Genomic DNA, 22036 nt, shown 5'->3' on the forward strand with positions numbered 1-22036 from the left:
CTCTTTCTCAATTGATGGCAGCAATTTTGGATTAAGCCTTCTTAACTTCTGTCTGAAAGGTTTTTTATTAGGCTTAATAGGAATGGTATGTTGAATTATATTTGTATCATATGTCTTCAAATCAGAATAGTCCCAAGCAAACACATTGACAAAAGATGACAACAAGTTGATATATTTGGCTTTTACCTCTGGTGGCAATGTTTTGGAGATCTTTACCATCTTCGGATGCTCAGTTGTTCCAAGATTCACGTCTTCAACTCCCTTTTCTGTTGGCTGCAATGTGGGTTTGCGGGCTACATCATCATGATCAAAGAGCTCCTCTAAAGGTATCAAGCCTTTAGGAATCACATTATCCTTGAGCTACAACACTTCCATTTGATTTATTCGTACATCATTGCTACCATCATCATGTTCTACATCCATTGAAGTATCCTTGAACTTACCTTTGCTTTGTAGAAAATCATTGATCTCCTCATCATCTTGGAAAACTTGCCAATGTCTTTGATTGTCCGGAACGGTCGGACGATGCTTCACATGGATTTCAAATTTATTGCTGGAGTTCATAGGAATCTTCAAATTGTTGGCTGCCTTAGCAAGTGCATCTGCAATGCTATTTTGAATACGAGGCACACATGTCAATGTATAATCTGAAAACACTTTCAAGATATCCAAAACAACATTCTGGTATGCCCACATCCGTGGGTGTTTTGTTTGATATTCACCCTTAACTTGCTTGATCACTAATTCAGAATCACCATATACTGCAATCCTCTTAGCATTTAGCTTTCTTAGAATTTTCAGACCAGCGATCAAAGCTTCATATTCAGCTTCATTGTTCGAACAATCAAAAGCAAGCTTGTAAGAACATACCCGCACATTACTAGGCACTTTGTCTGAAGCAGAAAAAGGACTACGTACCCAAATACCAATCCCAGCACCATCATTGCCCACTGCTCCATCAAAATCCATGGTCCACAAACCATCTTCCTCTTCTACCAAGTGCTGAAAAGTTGTTTGTTGTGAGTTTTCTGCTTGCTGTCCATTACCTCCAGCTGATTGCTCAATGATGTTTTGCTGTTCTTGCCATTCTTTCTTCAAAACTTCTCTGAAATTCTCTGTTATCTCTGGAATATCATCTACTACAACTAACTGACTATCAATATCATTGAAACTATCTGAATACAAAACAAAAGACTCTAGATCTGTATGTACATAACTGATGGGATGATTAATTGGTTTCTCCTTGCTGGTGATCATGTATTTCATTTTCTGTTCCCGGTACAACTTTCTCATTTGGCCAAACATGGGAATCGTTGCGTAGGAGAAATCAAGTTGTATTGTTCCTTGTAATTTTGCGCCCCAAGATCTGGAAAAGAGCATACCAAAGTGGGGAGGAATGTCATCCACAACAACATCCATCAAGACATTCTTTGCAGGGATCTGATCCAAACTTACAACCAAGTATTTAATTAGCCCAATACATCTCACCCTGCTGGAATCAAAGGAATAAAGATCATGATATTTCCTGGTGATGTCCAAACCCAAATTCTCCATGATAGCCTTCGGCAGATTATGGGAGGCACCGGTATCAAACATAGCATTATGCAACACAAACTCATGCACTCTCAAACTAATATAAAAAGGAGGTACTTCAGACTCACCACTCAATGCTAGTCCAAATATTAATTCCGGTTGATCATCTTCTACACTCACCATATCAGACATTGGGTCAAAATTCAGAATTTTGGAGACTTGACCTCTATAGCTGTTGTTCTTCATGAGCTCAGTCAAAGGAATAGATACCTTTAATTTAGAAATTTCATTTTCTAGACTAAAAGTAGAAGTCTTGTCCACTTCTTTGGCCAGAACATCTTTCTTTTTAGGTTTATCCTTTGATACAATGGGTTGATTTACCTTTTCATTTGCTGGTGGAGGCTTGCTAGTCATAGGGTCAGCACTCTCTTTTCCTTTCTTTGATGCAGCCGGTGTTTCATCTTTAGATGTTGGAACTTCTTTTCTTTTCTGAACTGGATTGATGGGAACATTTCTGCTTCTAAGTGAATACTGACGCTGTTGGGTGGACAAAGCATGCATGTAACCTCTCTGATACTCATCCGACTCTTCCTCCAAAACTATATCATTTGCCAAGATAAAATCTGCATCATATTGTACTGCTGAACTTGTTGCCTTTTCATCATCTTCAGTGATAAATGTGGGCATATCATCGGGAGTAAAGAAGTGATTTTCTTCTCCAACTACATTATCTTCATCATCTGACTCGGGACCAACAAAATTCTGCTGAAGAGGTGTCTTTACCTGCTGCTGTTGTGATGTCGTGTCTTGTGCTCGCTGCTCACGCTGTTTGATCCTAAATTGTGGTTGTTGTTGACCACAAAAATTAGGATTCCGAATCTGCGGTTCAGGCTTATCAAGAGCTAGCCTTTCAATCATCTTTTCTACCTTGCAGAGAACTTGATCTGATGTAGAGGCTTCTTCTTTTATTGAGACTTTCTTCTCGGCTTTCATTCTTGCTCGCTTATCATTCAAATTTGCCTCAACACTAACAGCAATTTTCTGCATTTCTTCTAAGGTAGCCAGATCTCTCTCCCTTAGTTGATAAGCCATGTCTGGATCAAAACCATCCGGGAACTTGAGCAACGTTGATTTTCTAGTTGGTTTTAAATCATCTGGAATTGCATTATATACTGCATTGAATCTAATGCAATAGTCTTGAATGGACTCTCCAGCATTTCGTTTGATCTTAGTATATTCAGATTTGATTTGCAGCGGATCTTTCTTTACTTCCCAACGTTCTAAAAACTGTCTCTTCAGATCTTCTAATGTAGGAACACTTCTGGCCGGCAAAGCTCTAAACCATTTCCTTACCTCTCCACCAAAAGTCTGCACGAATAGCCTCATGGTCACATTTTCTTCATCAATCTCATGGAGATCAAAGAAATCCGCCATTTTGTCGACATGCTGTTGAGCTGTGATATTCTGAGGTGTGCCATCGAACAAAGGAATTTTACTTTGATAATCTGCAGGCATGTCATTTAAAACTTGAGGAAGAGCGAGAGGTGCAAACCGAGCAGCCATTGCTCGTGGAGGATTTGGTCTGGGAGTTGTTGGAGGAGTGGATGTAGCTGAAGTATGAGGAGTGTGAGGAGGTGTATGTGGAGGAGAAGCCACGTGGGATGAAGAAGGAGAATTTGCTGTAGACTTTGGATAAGTGATTATAGGTTGCTGGGGAATAGTGGGAATGAAAGGGGGTTCGGTGGGAACTTTTGAGGCGGAAGCCGTGATAGAAGATCCAATGTTTGTAGATGCAGCTTCTAGGAAATCAGCAAGACTTGAAAACTGAATGTCTCTCTGAAGGCGCCGCAAGATAAAATTTTCAATCAACTTATTGTTTCTTTCAACTTCAAGGGCCGCAGCAAAATCAAGATTTGGAACTAGAGAATCAAGTGCACTTTCAGATTTGGTTTTAAACAGTGACAATTCAAACTTTTCGTCAAAATCAAGTTCTTCAAGATACTTAAAAATTGCAGGACATGAGTGGGATTTAAACACGGGAGTCACAGAGCTCTCTTGATGAAGAAGTCTTGGAATCAAATTGGGATTCTCGTAAACAGGAGGAGGATTGGGATCTGGATTAGCTCTGGTATATCTCTTTGAAGCCAGCGTGTTATTTTCAAGAAATCAAAGGAACATAAACAAATTTTTCAGCCTGTAAAACCCTAAACTTATCATCCAGGAGCTTAGAATTTGCAGATGTACTGAGGTGTTTCAAGTGTCATAATTACAAGCTAGACCGGAGATTGACTGAAGTAGCGTTTATTTACTTGCGCTAATGCAAAGCAAAAGCGTTTCGAAGGCTACCTGGCTAATTTTTAGGCTTCGTCTGTAGCTTATAAAACAAATGACATTAACAAACAAACCATGTTATTCCCCAGTATGGTCGCCACTATGTTAGAGCCTAGATTTGTCTCAGGCTGAAAAGACAAGGTTCTAGGTCCACATCAAACCACGCTCAGCCTCGTAGCTAGCCCTACGAGGACAGGAGAGGGCTCTCTCCAGGTCAATCTCGGCAAAAGGTAATCAATGAGGCTTAAGATGACTAAATTGGCAATTTATCTTAGGCTAGGTATGAAGTACAAGGAGTTTGAGTTAGATTTTTGGGGGTTTTGTTGAATCAAAGGAAAAGGCAATTTTGGGTGCGAGGATGAGACACAGTTTTTGCAGAGGTCTATTTGGGGAAAGGTAGGCAATCGTCTCGATGCTTTTAAAGAGAATGAATGGGTAGATCTCACTGGTGAGAAGCTAAGGAGAGCAAGAAGCTTTCAAGGATTCTCCTTAAACAGATGAAAACATGAAAAATCAAACAAATTTAAAGGCAGAGCATAACAATCTATGGATTCTACCTTAACACTTCATTTGTTCAATTGCAGAAGATGAGAGAAGTAAGATGATACACATAACAACTTAAAAATACTGAAAGAAGCACACCATCAACACATAAAGCCACATGGATCCCAAACAGTGCTGCAAAACCCTGGTCTTTCCTTTGCCAAAAATGCAGAAGTGAATGTACAATAGAGTGTCAAGCTTTTCCCAAGAGTCCAACCCTGAAAATGACTTAGAAATTACATAATATAGGCAAGCCAACCTCTTCCCTTGCCTCTAGGGGTCGAGCTCATCATTCTAGGAGCTGTTTCAACCAATTCTAAACAAAGCACTACAATCTAGGCAGTCAAAACAACTTGCCTCTATAAGGTAGGAAACTGATTCATTCATTAAATTTTCACTCTTTGGTGAATGAATCTACTAGACCAAGTAACTAAGTGTCAAATTACATCATGTTTCAAACAATTACATCAAGAAAAAGTCAAAAATTACATCACAAATCAAAACTGGTCAAACTAGGCGAGTTTCTAAGCTGAAAGATGAAAAATAGGGCAAAAAATCTATATGCGCCACGCTGATTTCTATATGCACCGTGCTACTTTGCTGCTGTTTTTGACGTACCTAAAGGAGTCAAAATTGAGCTCAGGTTGGCTTGTTGGAAAGCCCTACCTGTCTACTATCCAACCCAAGTGGAATTTTCAAAATTGGTGTCCATTTTCACCTCCAAAAGTGCATTCTCCCAAGACTACTTCCCGTGTGTCAAAATAGGGGCAGTGAGGTCATTTTTTGCATGTTTTTTGACCTTTTGGGGACCCAAAACTTTCCCAAACTTCTTGTCCAAGTACCAAAATTCATGATTCTCCATGAAAAATCCAAAACTGCAAGCCATTTGTGATTTGGAGCTCCCAATCCTATGGGTCGCGCAAGGTGCGCGGCGCATATAGGGAAAAAACCTGTTTTTTAAGTGCAAAAATTTCAAAATGACCAAAAATGCCCCAAATTTCTTGAAATTTGGGCTGGAGTTCCCTCATCAAGTGTGATGATGAGCTAAAGAGGCCTCGGCCAAAATCTGAAGACGATCGAGCTCCCTTTGTTTCTTTTGCTTGCGGATTGCCTTCTTCAATTTTGCCTTTAGATTTCTTATCCGAGCCTTGCAAACTTGGTTCTGTGCCCTGTAGTGAACAGCCATATGTCTCAACAATGCATTATCTCTATTGGCCTTGCTCAGCCGCTTCTCCAAGTAAATGTTGACCCTTTCGAGATTAGACTCTCGATCCTCATTGACCTGTTGCTCTAGAGAAGTGAACTAAATCCTCCTATGTCGGGCATCTTGGCGATTCTCACGGATGTTCTGTATGTTAGGGTCGCACCCTAACCCCCTTATTTATGTCATGGGATCACGTCATAGTCAAGAGTCAATAAAGCCCATATTAATATTTGTAAGTGGTTAACCCACAATTAATGACGGGACCACAGTTAGTTGCAAATAGGCAGTAGTATTAGATAGATGGTATTAATAAAACCCACGGTATTGGCCCGTGGTATTGCATGTATGAGTCATATATAAAGGATAGAGACTCCCTGCGAGGAGTATTGTGTCTTATTTTTGTAGTCGAGCTCTGCTCTATTGGAGGTTGCCCCCTCGAAGAGGCATGTGAACATTGCTCTCTGAATAATAAAATCATTGCTATTCTGTGTTCTGGGTATCTTTTTCTCGCATATTCTGTATTTGGGTATTATTTTGCAGGTTAAGAGCATAACAAGTGGTATCAGAGCACTTTCCAGGGCTCGGTGGGATCTCCAATTTTTTGCAAAAAAAAAAAATTTGGCTAGAGACGTGTTCCGGCGTCTTTAAATCACGGGATCTGTCGTTGAGAGCATAAACCTGCGGATTTGGGGAGGCATGCACGCAGGAAATACAAGAGGTGGTCACGTCTGTTGGACTCCCTTGTAACCCTTGTGGGTACCCCTTCGAGTAGTAGCGCATTAGACAGAACCGCGCACGGACTGTCTTCCATGTACCCTCTGGGTATATAGGAAGCCCCCTAGGCTCCCTTGAAACCTCGCCATAGATAAACCTTTGGCCGTCTTGTGGCTATAGTACACCGAGAACAGCACTCGGAGAGATTACTCGCTCGTACGATAGGGTAGTCGGGTTGTACGGTTAAGGGTACGGTCGATCCTCCTTAGTTAGAGCCCTGAAACATTGGGCCAAGTACTACTATCAGACCCTTATGTATATTGCGATCTGTAGCACCTGACACTCCTCTAGACCATAGTTCCCTTTTCTATCGGGGGATCACGCATCAGATCCGCGTGTGCAAAGACATCAGTCCCGCTGCTCCATCAGACCCGCCGCAGCAGTTGTTCCACCATTCAGATCTCTCAGATCCACCAGATCGGAGTTGTTGTGCAGGGTTCCCATACCGGGGAATACTTTTCGCGGGACTTTTGGCAGCATTGACATTTTGAGGATTTGGCAACTGCAGTATTGATCAAGAAGGAGTAAAACTCCGTTAGGAGTTTTCCCAAAAAAAAAAAAAAGTCTGAGATCTTCTGGGGTGCTTATTGGTGATCTAGCCCATCAGAATCAGGACGACGAGCTGAGCAAGGTGGTACCATTCAATTTCTTAGTGAAAAATTTTTAGGCGGTCCCAATTTTTCATCAAGTTGGTGTATGGTAGAAACTCGCGCTCAAGCGATGGCCAATGAAAGGATGGACAAAATTGAAGACCATGTGAACTCCATCCAAACTGCGGTAAACGAAATCCAACATGAGATTAAAGGAATAAGTCTCCAAATACAGAATGCACTCTCGAAGGGCAAGGAGCCAGCCCACGAGGAGGCGTATAATGGCCATGAATACCATGAGGGTGAGTCTAGCCACTCTCCTCATGTCTGGCACACCCATCCACCACCCAGTCAGCGACCTCCCAAGTTGGATATGCATAAATTTGACAGTTCTCACACGTCCGCATGGCTAGCACAAATGGAGCAGTATTTCAAATTGAATCATATCCTAGATGAGGGGACTAAGCTTATGGTGGGCACCATGTACTTGGACAATGAACGATGGCAATGGGGGGAATGGCATCAGCGTTGCAATGGACATTTTCAGAATTGGGCCCAATTTGCCAAAGCTCTTCGAAATCGCTTTGAACAGGAAGACTCTTTTTTGGGGCGTCTCACTAAGCTCCGACAGACGGATACAGTGGATGAATATATTACCGCTTTTGAAGCCTTAGCCTTCCGCACTAAGGGTCTCACAGATGAGTTCTACATGGAATGTTTTATCAGTGGTCTTAAAGAAGCCATCAAAGCTCAGGTTCTTCTCCACCACCCTCCCACGTGGACAGAGGCTTGCCAGGTAGCTCGTAAGGTGGAACGTGCATTAACAGCCCAATCCAGCCGCCCCAACTTCCCCGCTAAAGGTCGTTCCCCACAGGCTCCCAACACGACTCAGACACTTAAGATTCAAAAGGTGTCACCTGTGGAAATGGCCGAAAGAAGGAAGCAAGGACTATGTTACTACTGTGATGAAAAATATTCCCCGGGTCATAAATGCAAGGAGCCCAAGTTTTTTCAAATAGATGCCACTGACTACAGCTCCACCGAGGAAGATCCACCACTTGAGGAACCAGAGGCAATCGAAGAAGATAACCAAAAGGAGATTGTATCTGACGAACCAATTATTTCGCTAAATGCATTGGCAGGAATTTCTTCCCCTCAAACTCTCAAAATCAGGGGTTTTCTTAAACATCGCCCAGTAGTAGTATTGATTGATAGTGGAAGTACCCATAATTTCATCCATCAAAAGATCGCTGAAGCAGCGCATTGTTTTGTCCGGGCAGTTTCTAACTTCCAAGTCCAAATTGCAGATGGGGGCACAATGAAATGTGAAGGGCGCTGTGAAAATGTCAAACTTCAAATGGGGGATTATCAATTGAAAACCCACATGTTTGCAATACACATGGGGGGTGCGACATTGTCCTAGGCGCGGAATGGCTCCGCACTCTTGGGCCAATCACAATGGATTTCCAGGAGTTATATATGAGTTTTAAGTAGAACAACTCTACACATACCCTCCGTGGACTACAGGCGGCAGCCCCCTCTATCATCAGCTCGCATAGGATGGAAAAATTCTTAAAAAAGGGCCATCATGGAGTGGTAGCTCAATTTAATGCCATCCAGGTAGTCGAAACCATGTCTCTGCCAATTCATCCTGAGATGCAACAGATTTTAAATAAACATCAGATGGTCTTTGACAAGCCTCATGAGCTTCCACCCTCGCGAGGGGAACATGATCATAGCATCACCTTGGTTCCAGGGGCCCAACCCCCAAATGTGCGGCCATACAGATATCCGTTCACCCAAAAGAATGAAATAGAAAAAATAATCAAGGAATTGTTGGAAGCAGGTGTCATTTGTCCCAGCATTAGTCCTTATTCATCCCCAGTGGTCATGGTCCTCAAGAAAGATGGGGAGTGGCAGATGTGTCCCGACTTCAGGGCCCTCAATAAGTTGACAGTCAAAGATAAATTTCCCATCCCGGTGGTTGACGATTTGCTGGACGAACTCAATGGGGCTCAATTCTTCACTAAGTTGGATCTTCGCTCAGGCTACCACCAAATTCGCATGAAGGAAGTCGACATTCCCAAGACGGCTTTCAGAACTCATGAAGGCCATTATGAGTTCCTGGTCATGCCATTTGGTCTCTGTAATGCCCCCTCTACTTTTCAGAGCCTTATGAATCACCTCCTCAAACCATATCTCAGAAAATTTGTCCTTGTCTTCTTCGATGACATCCTCATCTATAGTGGCACTTGGGCGGCACATCTTCAGCATGTAGATCTACTCTTGCAACTGCTCCGCAAGCATAAATTATTTGTCAAGATGTCTAAGTGTTCGTTTGGCATGGAAGAAGTTGAGTATTTGGGCCACATTGTGGGGCGTGAAGGTGTCAAGGTGGACCCCAAAAAAATCCAGGCAATGCAAGAATGGCCTCAACCTAAGACCTTGAAGAGCTTGAGAGGATTTTTGGGTCTCACAGGCTATTATCGTAAATTTTTCCGCAACTATGGCTGCATAGCGAAGCCCCTCACTCAACTCCTAAAGAAAAATTCTTTCTTCTGGAACGAGGAAGCACAACAGGCATTTACCGCTCTCAAAAACGCCATGTGTTCCACTCCTGTCTTAGCACTACTGGACCTCACCAAATCCTTTGTCATTGAATGTGATGCTTCGGGTACAGGTATTGGAGCGGTCTTAATGTAGGAAGGGCGACCATTGGCCTTCACAAGCCAACAACTCAGTGGGAGGAATTTGGGCCAATCTACCTACGAGAAGGAAATGATGGCCATCTTACATGCAGTCGAGACCTGGCGACCTTACTTATTGGGGCGACGTTTCCAAATCCGCACAGATCATCACAGTCTTAAATATTTTTTGGAGCAACGCCTATCCTCCCCACAACAAAATAAATGGTTAGCCAAAATGCTGGCATATGATTATGAGATCATTTACAAGAAAGGGAAAGACAACAGTGTAGTAGATGCATTGTCATGCCAATTTGAGGAGGAAAGTACTCTGCTCGCAATTTCCCTCCCCATTCCAGACTGGATTGAAGAGGCTCGCAGGGAATGGTTTTCACACCCCGGGCTCTCCCAACTCATTTCTCAATTGCAGGTAGATCCTAATTCCAACAAGGGCTACTCGTGGAAGAATGATATTCTTCGCTACAAGGACAAAGTCGTAATATCACCAACATCCACCCTCAAAAGTCGCATTTTGGCAGAATTGCACTCATCTCCCATTGCAAGACATTCGGGCTTTCAGAAGACGTATGCTCGCACCAGAAGATCATTTTTTTGGACCGGCATGAAAAAGGACATCCTTACTTTCGTAGCAAAATGTGATGTCTGTCAACGCCACAAAGGGGAAACCGTCAACACACAAGGCACATTACAACCATTGCCCATTCCGGCATCAATTTGGACGGAAGTTTCCATGGATTTCATTACAGGTCTTCCAAAGTCTGGGAACAAGTCAGTCATCATGGTGGTTGTGGACTGACTGTCGAAGTATGCTCATTTTTGTGCCCTACCCCAACCGTTTTCACCAACTTTGGTTGCTCAATCTTTCATGGATCAGATCTTCAAATTGCATGGCATGCCCACTTCTATTGTTTCCGACCGCAACCCGATCTTCACGAGTAATTTTTGGCAGGAACTCTTCATAATACAAGGCACTCAACTCAAACTCAGTACTTCATATCATCCGCAAACAGATGGTCAAACCAAAGCCGTCAACAAATGTCTAGAAACCTACCTTAGGTGTTTCACTTCAGAAAAGCAACACCTTTGGGTACAGTGGTTACCTCTGGCTGAATGGTGGTATAACACCAACTATCATGCCACCACCAAAATGACTCCCTATGAAGCAATCTATGGTCAACTTCCGCCTTCCCCTACTTCTTATCTCACGGGGTGCTCCAAAGTACAAGCCGTGGATCAACTCCTACAACACCGCACAACCATGCTCGCCCATCTTCGCGAGAATCTTCATCAATCTCAAAACCGCATGAAGCAATAGGCAGACCAACATCGCTCAGAGCACCAATTTCAAGAAGGGGATCAGGTCTTTTTGAGGCTGCAACCATATAAGCAAACATCACTCAAAGACAAGGGTTGTCAAAAGCTCTCTCCAAAATTTTACGGACCATACCAAGTAATTCAGCGCATTGGAGAAGTGGCTTACAAGTTGGCTTTGCCACCTACAGCAAAAATCCACCCAGTTTTCCATGTATCGTGCCTCAAGAAAGTGATTGGGAACAATTGCCGAGTTCAAACCAGTCTACCTGAATTGGACGAAGAAGGGTCAATCTGGCTTCAACCCGAATAGGTTCTAGACACAAGGGACAAGCACCTGTGCGGCCGCATGATTAAGGAAGTCCTCGTCAAATGGAAAGACACCTCTCCGGAAGATGCAACTTGGGAACCAGCCACTATTCTTCAGCAGTTTCCGCAGCTTCAGCCTTGAGGACAAGGCCAGTCTTAAGGGGGAGGGCATGTTAGGGTCCCACCCTAACCCCCTTATTTATGTCATGGGATCACGTCATAGTCAAGAGTCAATAAAGCCCATATTAATATTTGTAAGTGGTTAACCCGCAATTAATGACGGGACCACAGTTAGTTGCAAATAGGCAGTAGTATTAGATAGATGGTATTAATAAAACCCACGGTATTGGCCCGTGGTATTGCATGTATGAGTCATATATAAAGGATAGAGACTCCCAGCGAGGAGTATTGTGTCTTATTTTTGTAATCGAGCTCTGCTCTATTGGAGGTTGCCCCCTCGAAGAGGCATGTGAACATTGCTCTCTGAATAATAAAATCATTGATATTCTGTGTTCTGGGTATCTTTTTCTCGCATATTCTGTATTTGGGTATTATTTTGCAGGTTAAGAGCATAACACTGTAGCTCCATGATCACATGCTAATCTTCAAGCTGCTTATTTCTCTGTTCTATATACCTGATGTTCCATTTGGCCATCTCCAACTGGATTTCCAAGGCTTGAATGTCTGTTTCTTGCTCCTCAATCATCATTCTATATCTAGACTTTTCTAAATCCGTAGTTGTCTCAACATCAGGAATGACAACGAAACATGATGGCTCACCTGAAAGCCCTTTCTCATGCATGGGCTTCTTGCCCTTGTCCTGTACGTGTGCCTATGGTGCTGATGTTGGAAGCGAGGCCCCTTCCACACCAGGTGGAGATAACACTCGCTTTGCTGCTGCAAACAAAGGTCTGGTACCTTTCGGATAACCTCTCTGATATGTAATGAAAATAGGCCTGGTCTCATGACGCTCATACTGCTGAGACGGTTCACCCTCATGTTTCACCTCTGATACTTTTCGTGAAGCTCTGAAGAAATCACGTGAGATAAAGTCATCCCAAGTGATGCCCTGTGAACCAAGCTGATGAACCACCAAAATCTTTATAAGCGCAAAATGATATACACTGTTGAGTTGTTGCTGAGGGGTTCTATGCTGTATAAAGGTTGTCATCCTCTCTATATTCTGGTAGACGAAATACGGAATGTTCATCATCCACACCGTGGTGAAATGCATAAGTAACCTGATGTGATAAGCATAAAGACGAGAGAATCGTCCCTCACAGCTGAAATATTTCATGATCAATCTCATGAGAGGAGCATACTCATCTTTCAGGTACCTGAACGGGAACACTCTTTTGAGCTGCCTCAAGCAATTGGGTTTGATATATGGCTCATAATGCTACTTATCAATCTGTTGTTTTTTATGCCATAGTTCACCAATATTTGGTATACCTGTTGCTAGCGAAACAGTTTCTGGTGTAAGTGTAAAGGTGACCCCAGCCAAGGTAGCTTGGTCTCTGTGCAAATGAAAGACAAAAAGACGAGCCAACTCATAATGAAACTGGACCTCAGCTACCTTTTGACAAAACTCATAGCATGACTGATGCTCAAAGCACTGCATAGCAAGAGGACATGCATGCAGTTCTATAAGGGTGATTGGTTCTTCCCTGACATGTTTGCCACTTTTACGAGGCCTCCGGGGTTCTTGTTCACCTACGGGAGAATCACTTTGGGTTTCTGCCTCATATTCCGATGAGTGACCAGATGACATCACTGCTGATATACAAACTGCCTCAAATGAATGCTGATAAGTGTTGTGTGCAACTGAATATGGATTGTTCCTTTGATTTAAACAATGCTGTGACCAAGGGGAAACAATGTACAAGGGATATTAGGAAAGGGAAAACATCAGGGAATTAGGGAATTTTGAAATGAAATGTATTTAGGGATAGGAGGGGAAATGTAAATATGGGATTAGGGTTTTAGGGTTTGGGATATTAAATAGGATTAAGGAGTTTTTTATAGAGGTGGGGGATTAGGATTTCAGGGTTTGTAGTGTAGGATTACTGAGGGAATTAATGGAGGGAATTAATGAGGAAGTATGATGAGTGAATTTGGGAATGAGGAACAATGGGAAATGGGGAAAAAACACAACCTTGGTAACAAAACTGTTTTCAAACCCTACAGCACCTTTTATATTGACAAAGGGAGGCTTTCAAAATCTGGTCTCCACGGCAATCATCCATGAACTCATCACATTCACCATTAAAAACAAAGCAAAGGCAATGGAGGCGAGCCTACCTAACAAATTGATGTGAAGAGGAGGCGATTTGATGAGGTTTCAAACAAGTTATGGGCTCCAAACTGTAACCGCCGCGCTCCTTACCCAGTGTGCCGCACAAGTTATATGCACCGCGCTGGTTAAAATTTGCACTGGCCTGAATTTCTGTGTGCGTCGCGCAAGTTATATGCGCCGCACAGGCTGTTATATGCACCGCGCAAGTGAAATGAGGACCAATCTGCTCCAAAACGCTCAAACACGACTTGCAATGATTTTATCCTCCTTTGGTATGCACAATGACTTGAAACTTCATTGAAAACCTTTATATAGACACCAATTTGATTTTTGCCTCTTTCATAACCCACTTTGTTATGTTTTGTAATTGACACTTTTTCAGGATTAATAGAATTTTGACCTTTTTGTTTCCTCCTTAAATTTGGTTGAAATAATGATTTTCTTTGACAATTTTTTGCAGGGATAGCTATGATATGATCTGGCAAAGGAGACCAGGGCTGCGCCTGGACATTTCAAGAACTGAAATTTTTGAAAATTTATTACAAAAATGAGATATCGACTTATCTTCAAAACAGATTTTTGAAGAGAAGTCATAATCTATCCGTATAATGATAAAAATCTCTGAAATAAAAATCTAACAAGGACCTCCCTCTGGCCTGCTGGCCTTATTTAAACTTTGTCAAAGACCTATCAACTTAACCCTAGACCTAATGACCGAAAAAACTATTATGACCTAGAGACTGAAACAGGACTGCAAATGACTTTTCAAGACTTGATTTTTAAAATTAGACCTGAGCCAGCAGTGCCAAGCACGAGGGGAATGAGTGACACAAACCTCTCCATCAGATTTATGGCATGCTTCTAACGAAATGCAACTGATCGAAACTGATGAGACACCTAAAGATGAAATGCAAAAAAGAGTTTTGATCTCTGATGGAGGGATAACCAGACCGACTCTAACACTCGTGTGGTCCATGATCAGTTTAGTGAGGATAGTTCCTAGTGTTTTGTCAACCTCGTTAAAAAATGAAACAAGGCATTGTGAGGATAGTTCCTGGTCTTGTGTCAACCTCGTTAAAAAATGAAACAAGGCATCATGAGGATAGTTCCTAGTCTTTTGTCAACCTCGTTAAAAAATGAAACACAAGGTTATGAGGATAGTTCATTTTCTTGTGTCAACCTCATTAAAAAATGAAATAAATGGTATGAGGATAGTTCCTGGTTTTGGGTCAACCTCATTAAAAAATGAAACAAAGTGTGCAAGGATAGTTTTTTCTTGTGTCAACCTAGTTAAAAAATGAAACAAGGAATGAGGATAGTTCTTTTTCTTGTGTCAACCTCGTTAAAAAATGAAACAAGGGTCCAAGGATAGTTCTTTTACTGTGTCGACCTCGTTAAAAAAATGAAACAACTCCCTTTTCCAAATCAAGTCTTTGATTAAGATCTCGTAAAATCCCAGTTAATTATTTCCAAGATCTCGAAAGTGAACCTTCATTTCGTCCACCTAGTTGACTAAAATGAAGCTTGGGAGGCATGTACCTCGATTGAGTCATTATGTTGGGGGCATGAAAACTTATAACAAGCATATTCTTTCATTTCAAGCTTGTGTAAACATGAAACTAAATCCTAGCAGAGTTCTCCATGGTTCAAGCTTGTGTAAAAATGAACCCATGCCCAATTTACATTTCGTGATTTCCATTTTTATCAGCTAATTTCTGCTAGATGAGCCTTGGTTGTTTCATTCCATCGTTACCATCTCTTTGGTTGATCATATGCTTTCACTTGGTTGTTTTTCCTTTCTTGAGGGAACGCAGCGATGAGTGGTTTTATTAGCCATCCTCTTGGCCATTACATGTTTTGAGCAATTCCTCCATTGCCAGAACCATTTGCTACCCTTTATACCACTCATTCCTCTATGGTGAGTCATGTTTCAGCGCTTTTCTCGACTCGTAAAACTCATATGAAAAGATTGTCGAGTATTTTTTCCCTTTTGACTCGTAAAAGAGAATAAAATGGGGAGTCTGCTTTTAAGCTCTTTTCTAACCCTTTAAAAGTGAAAATATGGTTGAGCCCTTGTTGTTTCAAACTCGTTAAAGGATGCGAAACATCGTGTGTCCAGTATAATTTTACCCCTTTTTAGGCTGGAAGGCACTATTTACGAAAAATGTATCCCTTGACTGAAATGGTCAAGCGGTTCTCTCAAGTATTGTTTTCTACCTTTTCGAACTCGAGAGACACAAATGTAAGAAAAGGGACCATGTGGATTTTTCTTTTACATGTCTTTTTCAAACTCTCTAAATATGAAAAATATACCTAGTTATACCTTTGTCGAACTCGTTAAACTATTAAACGACATCGGATTCATCACCATGACTAACATGAGCTTCTCCTTCCTATGGCTCGTTAAACTTACTAGGTTAGATTCATCCGAAGGATGAACTTATAGTGCAAGAATATGTTATCTCCTTCAAGCTTGCGATTAAAAAACAATTGGGGTACTCGCCAGAAATGGTGGGAGAAAATTTGGAAATCTATTAGTTGTGTCGACAGCACACTCTTGAACATGACACTTTTTACTTCGTTTCGGGTTGGGACATCCTCCTTTCCATTGTTGACCTTCCTGGGTTTGGGTCATTCATTTTTTCCTTCCATTTGATCTCTGCCATGTCAATATGACCACCGATCCCATGGATCCAAAAGCTACCAAACTTCCAGTTGTGTCGTCGATATGTTCAAGAGTTGTCCTTTTGTGGTTACATTTACCTCTGTTTCTCTGTATCATCCAAAAAACATTTTTGTATCCTCTCGTCTAATGTTGATGATGTGGGATTCATTATGGCCCTCCTTCGACATGGTCGCTTTCCATCAACATCAACTCATTATCCGAGAAGTTGACCAAGAGACTCCCTTCCAATACCTTAGAGCTTGCATGCCTCAATGGCAAGTTCTTCGCACTCGACGACAAGTTCACATCATTGGCTTTCGATTGAGTGATTTCACAGGTGTTCGACTTCAGTTCCTTTATTCACATTCAATGAATTTTGTTGATAGTACCTTGAGGGCCATTGTCATTATTGGTGGTTTCTCTCGCGCTTGTTAACAATTTACATCATTTTTATGAGAAATTTTTCGGCGAAAATCACATGAAATTTCATTTGGAAACACGTTTCGAACCAACTTGTCCTGAAGATGAACCACACTTGTTGGTTCGAAACGCATCGACAAATGAAATTTCATGTGATTTTCACCGAAAAATTTCTCATAAAATTGATATGGATCACAGAAGTCTCAATTCAGCAATTTACATCATTGACTGGTAATAAAGTGACTTTCTAGCATGTTCAACGTCAACGCATCTATTCACATGCTAGGATCTGTACTTTGATCGGGTCATGTTGGAGCGCAAGACCCTGGACTCAGATCGCAAAAGTCCAAGTTACAAAGTGGTGTGACATGCTTATGATGATATGCATGTCTCTATCAGATCGTTGGTTGCGACCAGACCATGAGTTATCATATGTGATCCTGGTTGCGACCATACCTTGGTTTCATTATGATCCTCTTTGATGGATGGTTGCACCCATACCTGGATCCATTTACATGATCATTCTCTGGATGGCTGCGTCCATGCCACGATTCATGTATCATTTGAAATAGATCACAGTTTATGTATATGGATTTGTACTTACTTGCAGGTTTTCTGACGGCAGACCGATTCCCTGCACTGATTTATAAAGCATTTCATTTGTCACTCCAGCGCGGCCTTCATGCTTTAGGGGGCATCAGTTACACAACATTTTGTCAGTGTCCCTGTATTCCTCGTTCTTTGATCCTGGAGGACCTCTACAATGAACCCCGCATGCTTTGCCTTCATGAAGAAACTCCCATTATGTCCCTCTTCATGAGCAGATCATTTCCCTTCTGCACCATTTTCCTTGAAACTTCTGTTTTTCCCAATTTACAAGACCGGTGCTAATGACCTTTGTCTCCCTTGCGCTGATTTGCAGAGATTAACACTATTCCCCACGCCAATCCATGCAACTGAGTTTTGTTCCAGTCACATCAGTCCTGTTATGGAAAGTTTTTTAAATTAGAGATGAAGCTTCCAGCTCTAGAAGTTACGTAACAGAAGTCTAGTAAATGGTTTGGCCAGATGGGGTCAAGGATGATAGTTTGGGCTCCTTTCCCCTATAATGATGGAAATACCTCAAGCGATAATTCCTTCTCCCATGAGAAAAGGATCCATCTCCCATCCATATTTCCTATATAAACCTCCCTTCTTCCCAAGCACAAGCTAGTTAGAGTGTTGGCTGAGTGTGAGTATACTATTTTGATTAGACAAGCTAGCTATTACTAGTTGTAGCCATCTAGTTGTGTGAGGGAGAAGTGTGTTTGGGTTTGGAGTGAATTCTAAAGGGAAAAGCCTTTAAAATATTGTTGTTTTAAGCCATCATGTAATGCTAGCAGAAGTGTGTGGGAACTTGGTCTTGTCAGAGGAAGACTGCGACGTCAAGACGAATGGTTGTAATCTCTCTTTGATATTAATATATACAATTATCAATTGATTTCCTACATGTTTTGTAATATTACATATCCATGTCTTAATGCTTCTTGACTTGTTAAGTAGGTTGAATTGCAATTTTTCTGTTATTATGTTTGTGTGTTGTTTTTGTTTACTTGTTTCAGGAGCTTGAAGAAGGAAGCGAGAGATTGCTGGAGTGAGCAAGCGAGGACATCATCAAGCAGGATAAGCGACCAAGAGGTAGGCCCTCTTGATTGATTCTAACCTAAGGAAATCTTCCAAAGAATGTATTTGCTATGGCTAGACCCATTATCGGGCTAGAGGAATTTGTTCATGTCCGCACTTATAATTTTACTTCACCATAAGCAGCCAGCCTAGTTTCCTCCCAGAAACTGCGCAAAATTTTCCCTCAGTCAGGCAGGTTGTTGCATGTGCCATCGGGTTGACTGGTTCCACCCAGGACCGCGAGAAATTGACTTGCATGCATGGGTTTCTTTTTCCCGAAATAGAAAAAATCAGCATGCAAGAAGCATCCCTAGATTTTAGGGAGCTCTTTTTAATAGTTAGAGGTTACATGCAAAGATTGTTTTAGAATCTTTCCTCCAAGTGTCGCTTTTTCCTAGATTTGTGGCATGCGCATCATGAGCATCAAACTTATTTATTCGACCCTTTAAATCTCACTTATTCACATCGATATTGGAGCTCTTACATACCACAGCGCATCTGGGAGTCTTCGACAAATCCAACTCGGCTATTTATGGGTAAGTCCTCTCAATTTGTCTTTTGTAGCATTTCTGTCGCTTTTTTTTTTAGCTTGTGTGAGTGTTGTCTGCCTAATTTTTGTGAACACTTTCTATCGTTTTTGCATATTAGCTTCTACTAGCACCGTTTCAGTTTTCGTTAGCATCTCACTGTTGTCACATGCATGACATTGCTTTTCATGAATAGTTACTCATTCGGCGACTCACTTCACACACATGCATGTTGTTCCATTTTCTGAAACTTTCATTCATTGTTTGCATTCACGATCATTCACTCCAACTTACATTCAGTATCGCCATTCATTCACATTCACATTTGCTTTCAGTTGCCCATCAGCGGGTCCGAGCAACCATGGCCCGGGCTCTGCCTCACCAAGACAACATTGTGAAATCCTGAGAGAGAAGGCTCTACCTTCCTCCCAGAAAATGTGCACTTATGCCCAGTGACTATCCTCCAATCTCGAATTGCACAATTCTAAGAGATAGTGACGGTTGGCCTAGAAAGTTGCGCAATGCAGTCAATGGGCCTACAACCCTTGCCAGTTGGAATTGCGTATTGCGCAATCCCAGCAGCCAGTAGGCTAGTCTGGATTGCACATTTCACAATTTCAATAGCTAGTCATCCTCCCAGCAGCCCGGACTGCCTTTTGCACAGTTTCCGCAGCCAGTCTCCCGGTGTCCTCAGAAAATTGTGCAATCCTTGCCAATCAATCCCCAGGTATGTTGCAATTCATTCCTCAAGTTTTCTTTGGTTTTGGCTGACAGATTTCTTGCCATGTGTGTCACTATGTCTCTAGATCTATCAAGTGTTCATCCGTCTCTCAACAGTCCAGAATCAATGGCCTCTAAGAGAGCAGGATCAAAGGACACTGACGGAAGTGCAACTGGAGCAGCAGTTGAGCGAGTCTCTACAAGTTTGTCGATCTATGAAGACACCAAGCTGATTGTAGACAAGGAAATCAAGTTGAAATGGAAAGAGGTCAATGATGCATTTGCAGCCACATTTGGGGAAGACCTCGAAGACCACCAATTCTATGTGAACATTCACAATTCTAGCTTGTACCGGATTGCATGCAGGTATCTTGTGCTCCCATGTGCCGACATGATACATTGGATCATCTTGCGCATTGATCCCGAGACAATGACATTGAGCAGTGTCAGCGAGACGAGATTGCTACCTTCAAGGCACAGGATTATGAACAGATGTACCATATGTCGAAGCCTATGGTCACCATGAAGACACACTTCAGCATACCTAGTAGCAATGCCAACTCAGGGATATATTGAAGAACTGGGTGAAGGAGCCAGCCAAATTCAGGATGACACCCAACCAAGTCTACAAGACAAAGATACTGCGGAAGGTGTATCACTACTTGGTCATATTTGCATGTCGTTGTATGGCCAAGAGAGCATGGAAACCTTACCACAGATTTGGGTGATCGTGTTGGACCACTAGCCAGTGAAGGAAAATCATGCAACTGGTCTAACATGTTGGCTCGCCAGCTGAAGGAACAGGTAACAAGAGCTCGACAACCGCCCAAAGGTCAGCAAGGAGAAACCTACATGTTTGCTTACATCTTTGATGCAATCTGTGCCTGTCAAGAGTTCCCGATCTTGAAGTGGGCATGGACATCAATGGAGACCTCTGTGAACACTTATTGTAAAATGTTGTCAGAAATCAGCTTCAGAGGAGTTATCACATAGTTGTCTGATCATTTTGTCACCCTAGTGTATAAGATGATATTTGAACAGGATCCACCCTGCATGTTGAAGGCAGCAATGGAGCCATTGATTGATATAGTATATTGGTATGCCTCATCATCCGGGCACCTTCATACAGATGTACAGCACGGAGAACCTTCTGAATGTTCTACCGAATTTTTCCTTGTATAAGCTCGTCATGCAAGAAGTATCATACCACATCTCGGAAGGACTATTAGCTAGCCTACACTGAAAGAAGAAGGCACCTTGGCCCTCTCTTCTATTGTGGATCGGGTTATACGAGATACGAAGTTTCAAGCATGTGGATGTCGAAGCAGAGGAGATCAAGAAATATCCATTCGACACCCGAAACTACAATCCGGATGACCCGCATTGTTTTGTAAAAGATCATTGCACGAGAGTACAGTTTCAGTGGATCCACAAGGCATGTCATTGGGTGGAGGAAGACCCATGGAGATATTGTTACAACTTCTCCAAGCCCAATGAACTGGTTGGTATCGTTGTGGAATGGTTAGCGAAGTAGTGTGAAGTAGCATCCTGGAGAGCACCAACAGTAACAACAGCATGGGTAAATATACCAGTGCGCGACAAGGGCAAGAGGAATATTGTCGACAACATGGAGGAGCAGCAAAGCTACAATTTCTAAGAAGACCCACTTGTGTAGAAAGCATCTTTGGAAATAGAGGTGAAGAGGAAATAGTGTGACAAGAGGAATGCACAAAGGTAGAGAGAAAAATGGAGAATGGAGGAAACAAAGAAGGAGTTGCATGAGTTGAAGCAGAAACTTGGGAAGGAATAAGATTTGTGCAAAGAGGAGAAGGAAGCGCAGTAAGAACAGGTAAAGTAGGGGGCAAACATGTATAAATAGATGAAACTTCGCTCGTACAGGTGGTCGACTCATCCAAACAACTGGCACCAAGCAAACAGGGTGAGCCATCGTAGGAGGAGGACTTTTCTCAAGAGATTGAACAAGAATTTGAGCAGATGGATACGGACATGGAGCAACAGGAGTTAGAGCAATATGTCAACCTCATGCCTCACCACCAAGAGGTCGGCCCACCATCCTCACCGGATCCAGAAGCAGAGCAAGTCCCTAGTGACCAAGGAGACACTTAAATCCTTGGAGACAATCCACAGGGAGAGATGCACAACATCTCATTCGATGAGTCCCAACATAGAGTTGTATAATCTCACAAAGTGTCAACCCCGGATGATCACACATCTCATGCGTAGTTTGATGAACAAGTGATCATGTCTGGCGTGCGCAAAAATCCAACAAAATTGGTCGATGCTACCAGAGCATATGTCGAAGCCACTAGCTCAAGTGTTCACTTCTTGATAGCTGAGAATGAGCGAATGTCTAAGGAGTTACAGACGGCCAACCAGGGAGGAGAATTGGTTACAGCATACCCCCGAGCAAAGTTGAAGAAGGCAA

The sequence above is a fragment of the Pinus tabuliformis genome, chromosome 1_2 (genome assembly GCF_031772625.1).
Source record: "Pinus tabuliformis cultivar Carrire ecotype Pingquan chromosome 1_2, CPIR1, whole genome shotgun sequence".
NCBI lineage: Eukaryota > Viridiplantae > Streptophyta > Pinopsida > Pinales > Pinaceae > Pinus > Pinus tabuliformis.